General features: G+C 45.5%; 1 long non-coding RNA gene across 1 annotated transcript; it reads left to right on the top strand.

Moving 5' to 3' along the window:
• The first annotated feature begins 210 nt into the window (after positions 1-210).
• On the top strand, positions 211-13,003 carry LOC142827336 (uncharacterized). The gene is made up of 3 exons (XR_012902042.2): positions 211-569; positions 8,593-8,817; positions 11,725-13,003. It is a non-coding gene; the product is annotated as an uncharacterized LOC142827336 (long non-coding RNA).
• The last annotated feature ends 1,776 nt before the right edge of the window (positions 13,004-14,779 follow it).

The following is a 14,779-nucleotide window of genomic DNA, read 5'->3' on the forward strand; positions in this document are numbered from 1 at the left end:
GATATTTCAGACAAACAATCCTTCATTCCTTATATCTGTGTTAAAAAAGTTAAGGGATATTAACAACTGTGACATGCTATAGAGCTCCTTGCTTTGGAACAACAGAATGAGCAGATAATATAGATATGTATTATGTAGATGGCACATTATAATATGATCGAAGGATAGAACTCTTACAAATAGAGCAGATCGCAAAACTACATTTGATTACCTCAAATGGAGCAGACGAAAGTTTTTTGTAAGGGCAGAATGAGACAACAAAAATCTAACATCAGCAATTGTCAGGCGAGTGGAGGAGTACCAAAATACCGAAACAGGGTATATATATATGGTTGGCTGAAACAGACCACGAGCGGACGGGTTGTGAATCCAAAAAGCCAGGTCTGATCCACCAGGGCTCCCTCCCTGGCGCTGAATCTCGCTGCCGCACATAAGCTCCGAAAGGGGAACAAATAAGCTCCGAAAGGGTAACGAATACCGGTCGTAAGTTGCAACGAAAAATCCAAAGAAAGGAAAAACAAAGAAAAGAATATCTCCTGAATCTAAGCAATGCTTCTATCTTTCTTAACGTATTATATAATTGTTAACTCCATAAATTGTTTAAAGGTAAATCAGGAGGGTATATCTGTAGGAGAAGTTATTATTTCTTGTTTTTTTTACTGTACTGTTTTTCTACTTTTTCTTTGTATATTATATTGTCTTAAAAGAATCAAAAATAGTGAATTGATTTAAATGGAAAATTATAAAGTAAACAGAAAAAATAAATAATCTTTGTTTGACCCTAAAAAGCAGTATTCCTCTGTCTGTGGTTTCAAATCCTTTAAAGAACCAAACCCAGTTACCGAAAGCAGGGAGTACAGCAACTACTACCAGTTATGTCCCGCAGGTGACAGGGCAGGAGTCCTACCTTATCCTACACTAACTAGCAGAGGTGAGTTTGGTTGTAGAAATGTATTTTTTTCTACACTTTCCTGAGGGGTAAAGCAGTGGATGCACTTTCCCTCATTCCCAGAGCTCTGGGAAGACATTGTGAGCTGCCCCTGCCCTGTCACCAGTGAGAGATAACAGGTAGTAGGTCTTGTACTCACTGCAATTGTGATTGACCTCTATACAAGGCACACATGTTGGGGGAAGTCTCCTTGTATTCTTCGCCCATTCTTTGCAGACCTGCACAAGGGTCAGACTCTATTTCATCTTATACTTTTAAACTAAATCACAAAGGGTTTATTTTTCTCCCATCTATCTTCTAGTCTGCTGCCTCCTGTTGGCATCATTTATTCTCTTAACTTGTTTTCTCTCTGCTCCAGTACTCTTTGGTTCTAATCGTTTTAAGTAAAACGTTCAAAGGCATTCAGGTATGTATAGAGATGTGGGCAGGCGCTGCCGGGATCAGCCACAACAGAGCCCAAAATGTTGATTTAAACAAACTGCTACTTTCTATTGGGTTTGCAATGCACATACTAATTTAACACATGCAGATGCTGTTTTTCAGCATTGGGTGTTTGTCCCCACTTTAATAGTTTCAGTCCCTCTTTTCAAAAACATTTCCAGCTGAAACCTAGGAGACAAAATCTGTATGGAAGGAATTTCTCTGCTGATTTTCTCACCTGTTTGAACTTCTTTTATTTTGCCTTCTTTTTTGTTGATTCTGATTACTACTTAAGTGTAAATTAAGGCAAGTACACATTCCTTCCTCTATCTAGGACAGACCTTGGGTAGGCTGTGGGGTTTGGGACATATCCCACACAGGAAACTTGCAAATTCACATGCTGTATTACCACACATTTTACCAGGACAGCACAGGCCAACAAATTACAAGTTTTCAAATGATACCTTACAAGGCATACTTTGTATAAAGATTATTGGAATGGTGTGTAGGAAAATACAGGGGTGTATTCTGTCACAATAGGCATCTACTCTAGAGACAAAACCATTATTCCACATTAAGATGTATCTAAGAGGTGCATGAAGTGATGTTCTTAGCTAAATACAAGGGCTTTTTAACGTTAGTAAGGTCCTGCACTTTGGGTGACGAGGAAATTGTTTATAATATAGAATACTGTTATCTATATGGATAACCATTTTTGTTTTCCTAATCTCTTTTGCAATTTTAAAGTGAGTTTTCTTATTTAGATCCTGTTTGCCTTTTTAGCACGTAAAGAATTATTGAGTCACCATTAACGCTATAAGATAACAGGAGTACTTACCTTGTAGTCACTTCCTTTAATGCATTATTTGCATTAGAAGACCATCAGTGTTATGGGACTTATGCTTTTTGTGTTAATACAAGAAATGATAAGCATGAACACAATGAGGACACCAGAATTTAAACCCATACTACTGTGTTTGTGTAGAGCAGTGTTTCTCAAAATAGTCTGCGAAACCACTTTGAGAAACCTGTTAACTGGCTGCTCTGGGGTGTTTACTAACCAGCACCATAGCCACAGGGCCTTGCGGCTCCTATTGGCTCCATTTTGCCAATTGCAGCCAAGGGGAGCTGCATGGAGTGGTGGCCTGGCCCATTCCGCTTCCCGTGGTTCCCCTTGTCTGCAAACGGTGAAACAGCTAATAGGAGCTGCGAGGCTCTGTGGCCACAGCACTGCTAAGTACACACTCCAGAGCGGCCAATTAATAGGTTTCTCAAAGTGTTTCGCAGACCACTTTGAGAAACACTGGTGCAGAGAGATCTGTATGTATGGACTGGATCGTAAGCAGGTTAAGCACTGATGCTTCTAGCAAATAAGGGTAATGTTAATCCATACGTAAGCCTCTTTGTGCTTGTTAACACCATGCCTCATCCTGGTTCTTCAATCTAGGATAGGTTTCCTATTTCATTATCAGAAATAATACTGACCATAACTGTAATTGAGTTACATTCTTCAGTTTCTCCATTTGTAAAATAATACTTTCCTCCTTTGTAAAAGTCCTTTGTGCTACAGATAAAAAGCATCATATAGTGCCGCTTCACTGCAAAGTAAGAGACTAGAATTGGGGGGTGAGAGCAGCTGTGCAAGGTACAGAGACCAGCTCTGTTGAGACTCCCGACAGAGGTACAGAAAAAGTGAGCTGAAGTTGTACAATTGAAGGTTATTTTCCAGCCTCTATGGCGTGGCTCCAAGAATCACTCTTGAATGCTTAGAAGGGAGAACATTTGCCCTTCCCTACTCCCAACAGCAGATATATGGCAGGGCGAGTGGGGCGGCTGCCCTGGGCCCTGCGCTTCAATAGGCCCCGTGCACATGCTACTACCTGTTGGCTGTGGCTGTGGCTGTGGCACATGCACAAAATTGTGTTGCCTGGGCCCCGCAAAACTCTCATCCATCCCTGCCTGCTCCACAAGTTCATAAGTCCATGCAGCAGTTTGTTCAGTTCCTCAGGTTTTTTCCCTTCCCACTTTCCCTAAGGAGATACACAGTATACATGAAAAATAGGTCCCAAAGATTTAGCTTTAAGTGAGAACAAAATATTCAGCTGAAGCTGAAGGAACCAAATAGAATAGTCTGCATATATATGGATAGCTCTGATCCCTAAATACTCTGCATAGAACGTTTTTTTATTAAGCCCTCCCTCCCCCAAATATAGTGAGTATGTTTAATTTTCATACATCTAAGGCTACATCTAGACTGGCCCCTAATTCCGGAAAAGTCATGCAAAGCAGGTAAGTCAGAATAGGGAAATCTGGCATTTAGGGATCTGGGACAAATCTGTTAGGAATAGTACTTGGTCTTGCTGTGAGGTCAAGGGATTGGACTGGACTTGACTTGACTTGATGACCACTCAAGGTCCCTTCTAGCTCTTTGAGATAGGTATATCTCCCTCAATACTTTGGAGAAACTGCTTTGATCTCCAACAACAAAAGAAAAACCCAGTTTGAAATTACTACCTGCGTTGTTATTAGCTGATTGCCTAAACCCACCCAGTTGATACCTTTGCTAGGTACATGAGTTAACCCATTAATCACTGGGTGATGGTCAGCACTCCTAATTATGACACACACTAAGAAACTTGTTACATGCAATTCTCATCTCGGGCCAGAGTCGATCTTTCTGGGTGCATCTACACAGTACCCTAAACTCAAAATAAGATATGCAAATTGCATATATTATTTCAATTGTATTTTGAAATAGCATAATTCAAAACTTGGCATGTCTGCACAGTGACAAATTTCAAAATAACACGCTATTTAGACACATCTCTCAACCCTCATGGAACAAGGATTATAGGGATGTCAAAATAGCACGCCTGTTATTTTGAAAAATATTTTGAAATAACAGGCATGTTTAAAAGATGTGGGTAATTAATTTGGGATATCCCGAAGTAGCCCCACTGTGTAAACATACCTTTTCTGACTTTGGTTCAGCAACTTTGCCTTTTGCTACAGTTCTTTGTTTACAGGTCTCTTCGCGTATATCCTGTTAGGGTGGGGAGGCAATTTTAAAAGCCAGCTGAAGACAAAAGATTTATTGCTTTCCATTCCTTAAATAAACTTTCCCCAGGGCAGTAACCCTTTATTTAGCTCTCCAGAGCTGCATGGAAAAATACCAGATTCAAGATGGATTCCAGCATCTGGTGACATGCTCAAATGTCCTCGTAGGACCTACCACTGTTTGGGCTTACAGGAAAGACAGAATCATTCATAGATTGTTGACTTGTTCACCCAACCATTAAGTTCCTAAAATATCATTATTGGCTTTTACTAAAATACCTGGACTCATACAACAAGTTCCCACTTAATATTTCTAACTTCTCATACAAGAAAGATACATGCACAGAAATAGAATATACACATTCAGGGGTGAACAGACTCTTGAATGATAGGTTACATGACCTATTTTGCATAAAGTGTCTTTGAGTTATGCATATTCATATGCATAAGCCATTTTTCATAAAGCATGAGGGGGCCTGTGACAACACCTTCCAAGCTTTACTTCCTCCTTAACTATCTTGCGCTGTAGTGACCTTTCTTCTGGCAAAAGAGGGTGTTGCCTTCAGAGCTATGTGTGTCATGACTCAGGTATTTCTCAGAAGTCATGGGAGACTTACACACACACACACACACACACACACACACTGTGTGTGTTTCATTTGCAGTCTTCCTATTAGCATGTGACTAATTATGTCTTCCTGGGACTTGAACTCACATTGACTTGCTAGGCCAGCTGCTTATTTAATCACATCTAGTTAGCTATTTATATCAAGCATCAGTTAAGGTGGGTGTGACGGGCCGAGTGAGGCCTGCACTGTGGCAGGCGGGACGGGGTCCATGCTGCCGACAAGGGGAGGGGAGGAAGCTGCGCCAGGGGACCACTGCTGGGGCTGAACTAACCTGAGCTGCCACCGTGGCCGGTGGGGGGGCCTCTACTGGTCGGACCCCGGGGCAGGGCAACGCGGCACCAGGGAGGGACTGACAGGGCCAGGAGACAGCCAAGGCCATGATAGAGCCTGGCATAGCTCAGACCGACCTGCCGGCTTGGGGAGGGGCCCCAGCGGCGGCAGAGGAACGCTACAGAGAGCCGGAGAGGCTGGCCCGCTGGCGGCCCACCACGTCACGGTGAGGGGGGGAGCCCCGGACCCAGGCCTGGCGTCTCTGGATGGGGGGATGCCGAGGGGGCAGTACAGCATCCCCAGACACACCATGGTGGGGCCCTTGAAAAGGGCCAATGAGCAAGCAGCGGTGCGGCTCCTATAACTGGAGTCGCCCGCTGAGCTGGGGGGAGCGCTTTATTCCTCCTAGGTGGCAGAACCGGAGAGGTGTCCGGGAGGGGCCGCGCACTGACCCTGGACCAACAGGGTCCGACGAAGTGGTAAGCCCGACGAACTCTGCAGAGGGGCACACCGGGCCGGAGGGGATTAGGAAGCAGCCTGGTCAGGGCGCTTCTGGTGCCCGTGGGCTGACGTGATTCAGGAAGGAGCCCCATTGGTCGGGTAGGAGTTTAATGACCTATCCACTAGGGCCCCAGGCTGGGACCCAGAGGAGAGGGTGGATCCGGGTCCCCCTAATCCCCCCGACTCCTGGATATTACTGTTGGCCGCAAGGTGGTGGGAGAACTAGGGTAGGGAGCCTGATATTTGGCTGTCTGACCAAAGGGGATAAGGACCCCGGTAGAGCCAAGAACACATAGGACGATGGGCCCGCAGGGCCTTGCCCCCATTCAGGAGTAGGTGCTCGTGCCCGTAAATCTGCCCCTGGACCCAAAGTAGCGACGGTGGGGCCCGCAGGGCCTTGTCCTCTTGGGGGACAAGCGCTCGTGCCCCAAGGGGACCATCACAGTGGGCTTATCATCAAATTCTGAATGACATTACAGCCCTTATGGGTAGGAGTTCTACTGAGAACACTTTCACTTTGTGGAAAACAAAAATTGGCGGAAGGCAAATAGGGGGCCAAGAATACCACAAAACAAACACATGGTTTGTATTCTAAAAAGTATTAGCAAATCATTTGTTTTGCAGAAGTTGCCCAGCTCTAGTTATTAACCACTTTGAGCCAAATATAGCTCTCATTGATCGTGGCCACATAATCGGTGCTATTACAGATTTACAGTGGTGTAGAGGAAAGTCAAGAAATCTTATGCTGGGCCTTACTAGAGTTGGTTAGTTCCACTTGGTTTTGAGCAGCCAGAGATCAGTCTAAGTATTCTTGAAACTGCTCTAACTGGATTATAAAAATGCAACACTGACTTAAAAGCTGTCTGAACTTACCATTTATAGTCTTGCAACATGCAGTCTGGCCAGATCAGACACTCTGAGCCAGTTTCAACCTTATTATGTACATCCACTTCAATACTGTGGAAGGCTCTCAGCTAATCTTGGTGGGTCATCAGTAGTTTACCACTCCAGCCAAGTCACCAAGTCCAAATGAACCCCTTTTAGGGTATTAAAGAGTCCAGTGAATAAACAAATTATCTGCTCTTGTTAGTGTCTACAACCCTAGCTCTGTGCTCTTTAAATTCTGCCAGATGTTCAAGTTCCCAAATAAGCTGCATCATTATGGTTGCCAACTTTCTCAACTGCCTGGATGCCATCTGCGGCAATGGTGTCCAATCCACCCAATTGGGAAAATCAGCAACCCTACCCATCCTCTTTTTGAGGTTTATGTCACTTTACCAGTGGCTGGTAGGGAAACCAGCCCCCGCCCCTCATTACTCTGGGTTCTAGCTAGCTATAAACAATAGCTACATGCTGCTTGGGTCAATTCATTGCTGCTGCTTCTTAGCTGACCTCTTAAGCTTTATTCTTATTAGGTTATTAGGACTTCTTTCTCCCATCAAACCCAGCCAGAAAACCTCCAACTAGCTAAAGAGCAGCACCCTCCTTTTATCTGGGCCAGCAGGTCCCTTATTAATTAGTAGCTCTTGTAGACCTAGGAGGATCAAGTCTCTAGTTTTCAACATGGTTGTTCCAGAGATTCCTCTCTTTGCCAGTTTGGAGGACCCACTTTTGTTGCTTTTTTCCTGTCAGCTGACTGCTTCTTGAGGTGTTGAACACCTTGTCACAAATACTTACAGATATTCTCAAGCAACTTTATTTGATTACTCTGTTCTGCTTTGAACTCTGATTCAAAATGAGCCTTGGCTGCTGCTTATTTGCTCCAGAAGAGAGACAATATTTGCATAAAAATATAAGCCAACTGTTTTTGCAAGAGAACCTGAGGCCCAGAACAAAACTGAGAGGATGGAATTAGTTTGGCCCAGAATGTGAATTTGGCCAAGGCTAGACAAAGATGTGTCACACAGTTAAGAACAACATCAAATACACAGAGAATAGAGTGATGCAGGTGTTCAAATAGTAGCTGGAGTTCAAAAGTTGTCAAGTTCAGACCAATGAATTACCATTACTTTAACTGTTCATGAAAAAGGAGGGGGTTGACTTATTGAAGTGCTGTTTGAATTGCTCTAGTTAAAGCTCTAAGGGTATGTCTACACTTGCAGCCTATTTCGGAATAGGGCTGCAAATGTAGGCATTTGGATTGCAAATCAAGCCCAGGATTTAAATATCCCGCGCTTGATTTGCATCTTCCTGGCCGGGCGCCATTTTTGAAATTTACAAGCCTGGAATAACTGCCCGCATCTACACGTGGCAGTGAAACAGGCATTTGAAATAAAGCCCCATTTCGAACTACCTGTTAAACCTCATTGAAGGAGGAATAACAGGTAGTTCGAAATAAGGCTTTATTTCGAACGCCCGTTTCACTGCCGCGTGTAGACGCAGGGAGTTATTCCAGGCTTGTAAATTTCAAAAAATGGCGCCCAGCCCAGAAGATGCAAATCAAGCGCGGGATATTTAAATCCCAGGCTTGATTTGCAATTCCAAATGCCTACATTTGCAGCCCTATTCCGAAATAGGCTGCAAGTGTAGACATATCCAAAATCTAAAAACTTCTGTTAAAGCTTTGCAGTATGCTTCCTCAGTTTGACATTTCTTCCTGTGCTTTTCGGTAGCTTATGCTTGTTTAGGGGAAAAGATTTTTAGACTGAAATTTCGTAGGCTTGTTATCCTTTCAAAAAGTTGCGAAAGTTTTACAGAAGGTTTTGCAAAAATTACCTGTGTGTGGTAAAACTGTTTATACAGAGTGGGTATGTGTCTGCTCTACAGTGTCAGCTCAGGCTTGAGCCTACCTGCCTTCTGTCTATACACAAATCTCTCAGACCTGGACTACGTCTTGACTACAAGCTTCTTTTGGAATAAGCTTTTCCAGATGCAACCCGCCATCCCGCATTCACCATTGCTGTCTGGAAACTCACCATCCCAGACAATTACCAGTCAGTGGGCAACCAGTTCAGCATGGGAAAATCCACCGTTGGGGCCCTCCTCATGGAGGTAAGGCATTCTTGGACTGCAGTCCCTGGAAGGGATAAGTCCTGGAAAGGGGGACCCTAGGAAATGGGTGTGGGAGTGTGGAGGTGGGCTGAAGGTGGGAGAGAAGCTGTTCTAGGGTTAAAAATGCAGAGTCGCAAACCCTGGGTTCTCTAATATGGATAAGTAGTGTCGAGTCACTCTAACCCTGGGTTACAAAGCACTGTAGACATATCCCGCTGGTGAAATCCACATCACCGGAACAAACATAGAGTGAATGGGATGTAAGAGAGTAGTTGACTCGTTGACTACCCAATAAATCTAGGCTTATCAGGTAGCTGAGTTGACTACTCACATTTCCCCTCCCCCTGCCTCTATATCAGAGGCAGCAAGCGCGAGGCGCAGGAGCCAGTGCTGGGGACAGCTGGCTTAAAAGTCAATTCCCCCCAGTTTGGTCTCCGCAGTGCTGCCTGCCATCCCTTCACTGCTGCCTCTAGCAGAAGCAGCAGCCCCTGTTCACGTGAATGTGGGGGGGTCACAACTCCCTTCTGGGACCCCCAGTGGATAGGGGCTTCTGCTGCAAAGTAGCCCCTGTTTGCGGCAGCCTAGCCGCAACAGGTGCTGCTGCCGGCTGGGCAGGCAGCCCAGCTCAGTCCTGGCTCCCACCATCTCTGGGACCAAACCCCGCTGCGGCTCTGCAATTTAAAATGCAGTAGGAGCCGGTACTGAGTTGGCTGCCTACCGACTAATCGAGTCAATAGAATTTTTATCAACTACTAATGGGCTTTGTAACATGCACCTGGAAGTAGGAATCTACATGCATTATAATATCCTTGGCGTGGCCCGGCTGCAACAGGGGCTGCTGCTGGCTCGGCAGGCAACCTGGCTCAGTCCTGGCTTGTGCCGGGACTGGGACCAAACCCCACTGTGGCTCTGCAATTTGAAATGCAACATCTTCATTCTCAAGTGTTGTATACAGAAAGCAAGTTTGAGACACCTGAATAGCCACTCAAGTCCCGATCTTCAAATGTATTTAAATTCCTAACTGCCATTGAAATCTGTGGCACACCAGGGCTCACTGAAAGCACAGGGACTGGTCAGAGAGGGAGGCTTTGCATCATATCCGCATGCTGGAGTTTTGTGCCATCCACTATGAATTCCATGCCTTCCATGAACATATCAGACACTCAGTGGTTCACATACTCACCAATAATATCACCAACAATGCACTATGCAAACAAGGAAGGGAGAGTACATTTCAAATTGCTCTGTGTAGAGGCAATCTGTGGTAATTTTGCATCAAGGGTGATATTTCAATATTTGTCCATTTACCCAGACTATAAAATTATCTCATGGGGCATCTCAGCAGGTATTTTTCTCTTCAGTCCCTGAAGATGAGTGTCCTCCAGGTAATTTTCACAGTGTGGGGCATTCCCACAGTTGACCTGTTTGCCACAAGGGAAAACAGGAAATGTTACCTGTTATGCTGTCAAGGGGCCTGCAATCCATGTTCCTCCTCCAATGCTGTCCACTGCAGCTGACAGTCAACCGTCTTATATTCTCTTCCTCCAATCCTGATGATTCCTCAGGTCATCTTTAAACTCAAGGAAGGCTTATCTTCATAGCCCTGATGTTGCTGAGACAGTACCAGTTCTCTGACATTCTTGTGCTATTGATTCAGGCTCCCGATCTGCTTCTTTCCCATCCCAACCGAGTCATTCATACCTGTGGCTGCATTTGCCACCCCATACTCAATTATCTGCACCTCATAGCATGACTGCTGCAAGGTTAAATGAGGAAGAAGAACAGCGCTAGGAGGGTGTCCAATAAGTCCTATTCAATAGTATGATGTCATCTTCTAGGTTGATCTACTTAGCAAAATGGTCCTTGTCCTGTGGGATCCAACCAACTCTGACTTCTATTCAGTACACCTTGGTGTTCTTGCTACACTGGACTTGTGCTCAGTTCTCCTATCGTGCATTGGGCTTCAATATCAGCATTTTATCCCCCTATTCAGAGAAAATCAGTCTTTACCAACACTATGATGACAAGATTTCTAAAAGAGCTTCTCTATTTATACTTTCTTGTGCTAGAACTGGTACTCTTGCTGGACCTAAACACATTTTTGCTAGCTCTGGTAAGGCATCCATTCAATCCCCTGAAGCCCTGTCCACTGCACGTCTTGTGTCAAAAAACAATATATATCTGGTAGCCATTACGTCTGTAAGGAGGGTGTGTGAGTGGCAGGCTCTGATGTCAGGCCCTTCTTACACATAGCTCTTCAAAGACAAGGGAACTTTTTGACCACACCCAAATTTTATCCAATGTGGTTTCTCAGTTTCATTTGACCAAGTAGCATATTTACTTGTGTTTTTCTCTAAGCCACATTTATACCCTCAGAAACAGCACCTGAGTGTCAGGCAACCTCTAGCCTTTTATTCAGATAGGAATGAACCGTTTCGTGCTTTGCCTTGCCTCTTCATGTCTTATGAAGAAGCATGAAGGGGCAAGTGGCCTCTGCAAAGACTATCTCTAGATAGCGTGACAAAGCGCCTATGAAAACTTGGTGGGTCCTGTGCTTCCTGGTGGATCTGCTTGCCTTAGAGGCTCACAGCAGCCCACAGTTTTAGGCACCACAGCCAGGGTTTTTATTTGCTGTTTGTTGAGCTCTTTTCATCATTGGTGAGAATAAACTCCACAGTCCTTTTCCCGGAGTGGAAATGGGGAGGTGGGTGTTTGGGGGGAATCAAGGCCCACCCTCTACTAAGGGTTCCAGCCCAGGGCCTTGTGACAGTAGTTGCTCATGTGAATCCCTGCCACCTGCTCTAATACAGTTCCAAGACCCCGGGCTACTTCTCCACACCTTCCCCACCACCTTACTTCTCTCTGGTTCGTCCTCCTTATTGTGATCTCCTTTCCTCCTACTTCCAGAGGCACTCTCTTCCTCCCAGCTGCATGCACCCTACAACTCCGCACCTCAGCCAGGAGCGGTTTGAGGCGGGCTGCGGCAGCTGGCACCCCAGGTGGAACACGCGATCGGCACCCCCACCTGAACAGCTGTCAATTGAGTGACATCATCATCAGGCGCCCCGGGCGCCCCATGACATCATCATAAGGCGACGCATTGAAGACAGCACCATTGGCAATGGCTGAGTTGGCCTATAGTCACAGGCCGCCCCTGACCTCAACTAATTTTTTTCTCTTCCCCTCAAAAAAGGACAGTTATGACTGTCCCTTACCATTTAAAATATTGACAGCTGGGCCCTGAGGAATGTTCCTGTGAAACCTGCCTACAGTTTAAGGAAAATAGAATAAAGGATATTGTGAAAGTGAAAGCCTTACTTACTACATTTCAAATTTATTTTGCTGTTTTTATTTTTTTCTGCACCTTCACCGAAAGATTTAAAAATTTCAATACTCAAAACCACATCCATTGTTTTACTGTTTAATATTCCATTGTGATGGAGTCATGTTAAATTTTTTGATTGCCAGTGCCGGATTTATTCCATCAAAATCAACAAAGTTTACTCATTGCCTGAATGTCCTCCTCTGCTCCTGTCTTCAATTGATCCATGAAATGTTTCCTCAGGCTGAAACTTGTCAATAGTATTTTTTGTAAAAAGAAGTTTGCCAGCTAAAGATTCTTGTCAGACTGGAATTCCAAGTCACAATACCAACAGGTCACTGAACTGCAAACCAAGAAGCATTGTCTCTGGTAAACAATAGGCAATTTCTAAATTACTTTTCATGCTTCAGCAAATCTTTTCATGGAAGATTAATTACTTTAATCAAGCTATTGTGACTCTTTGAAAAAATTCCTAGTGTGTGCCAAAACCATGATAGATATGGTATGTGAAAAGAACAAATATTTAATTGGTGTATATTATAGTATTAGCAATATATTTAATTATTTGGGATAGGCACATTCCGCTGGATAAAATAGGGATTAAATAAGAACATTTGAAGTAATTAGCCCTTGTTTGCTATTTACTTTGTCAGATACTGAGTTTTCTGGTTTTGGCATAGGCTGGAAATATCAATGGGAATGGAATATAATATATATGATCCATCTGAAGCTTGGAAACCCTCATGTGAAAATTTGTTCTCAGAATGTTTTGATCACAGTTACAAGTCTAATCCAAAGCCCATTACAGTCAATTTTTCAGTGGATTTCAGAAGGTTATGGATTAGAGACTTCCACACTAGAGTGACTCAGGGTATGTCTACACTACCCTCCTAGTTCGAACTAGGAGGGTAATGTAGGCATACCGCACTTGCTAATGAAGCCTGGGATTTGAATTTCCCGGGCTTCATTAGCATAAGCGGGGAGCCGCCATTTTTAAATCCCCGCTGCTTCGAACCCCGTGCAGCGCGGCTACACGGGGCTCGAACTAGGTAGTTTGGACTAGGGTGCCTATTCCGAACTACACCTCGTTTCACGAGGAGTAACGGTAGTTCGGAATAGGCACCTAGTCCGAACTACCTAGTTCGAGCCCCGTGTAGCCGCGCTGCACGGGGTTCGAAGCAGCGGGGATTTAAAAATGGCGGCTCCCCGCTTATGCTAATGAAGCCCGGGAAATTCAAATCCCGGGCTTCATTAGCAAGTGCGGTATGCCTACATTACCCCGCTAGTTCGAACTAGCGGGGTAGTGTAGACATACCCTCAGATACTTTTACATACTTACCTGAACAAATCTGAATCTTGTTATATTCTGTGTGCTATGTCTACACTGCAAAGTTAATTCGAAATAACAGCCATTATTTTGAATTAACTTTAATAGCGTCTATACATGCAAACGGATATTTCGAATTTAATTTGAAATAGCGGAGCCCTTAATTCAAATTTGGTAAACCTCATTCTACGAGGAGTAACGCCAAATTCGAAATAGCTATTTCAAATTAAGTGCTGTGTAGACACATAATTCGAAATAGGGGGCCTCCAGCCCTTTCCAGGGAGCCCCATGGCCACTCTGGGCACAACCAGGAAAACTTACCCTCCTCTCCCCCAGCCCCAGAGCCATTAAAGGGGTAGACCCTGGCCACAGTGCCTGTGCCAGCTCCAAGCCTGCCAGCCCAGAGCCAGCAGTGGCCACTGGGGCCCCTTACCCAGTGGCCCTAAAACATGAGCCAGCAAGCCACTGACAGCCAGCCCTCCACTGCTCCCCAGGAGCAGTCTGCCAGCTTCCAGGAGCCTGACAGGCTGGAGAAGGCGGGCGCCACCCTGGTCCAGGGTGGAGATCATGGACCTTATTCAGGTTTGGGGGGGATGCCCCCAACGTCCATGATCTCTGCACTAGATGGAGGAATGCGGCCGCCTATGGCAGGATAGCTGCCAGCCTGGCCACCAAAGGCCACATGCAAACCCAGGAGCAAGTTTGCATGAAAATCAAGTTGGTCCAGCGAGACCCCCAACCCTGAGCCCTGAGCTTCCCCTCCCCCTTCTTCCCCTGGCTTCCCCCTTCCAGCTCCCTCTTCCCAGGTTTCCCCCTCCCCTCTCCCACCTTCTTTCTTCCCCTCTTCTACCTCCTTTTGCCAGTCTCCCCAGGGGTTCATCCTCCTCCCCAGTTTTGTTCAATAAACCCAGTTTCTATTTTTGAACATACGTGTCTTTTATTTGACATCAGGAAAGGGGGGCTAGGGAGGGGTAAGTGGAAGGAGGTGAGGGAGGAATGGGACACAAACCCCGGGTGGGGAGGACCGGGGAGGCTCTGAAGGCTCCTTGGGGTGGACGCTTTCCCTCAGGGCCTCCTGGATCCTGACAGCCCCCCGATGGACCCTTCGGATGGCAGCCTACAGCAAGTACAGCCAGGCTGAACCCAACGAAATGCACCGACGTGCCCAGGGGCAGCTCTGGCTCCATGTGGCCGAGTGCTGTGGTGTCCTGAGTGCAGGCACTCAGGGCACTCCAAGACACTACTGCTTTGCTATCCCCCATCGAGGCAGACAAGCAAGCAGGAAACTCTGAGAACTTTCTGTCCGGGGTAGG

Source organism: Pelodiscus sinensis, chromosome 2, assembly GCF_052426305.1.
Source record: "Pelodiscus sinensis isolate ZL-2025 chromosome 2, ASM5242630v1, whole genome shotgun sequence".
NCBI classification, from domain to species: domain Eukaryota; kingdom Metazoa; phylum Chordata; order Testudines; family Trionychidae; genus Pelodiscus; species Pelodiscus sinensis.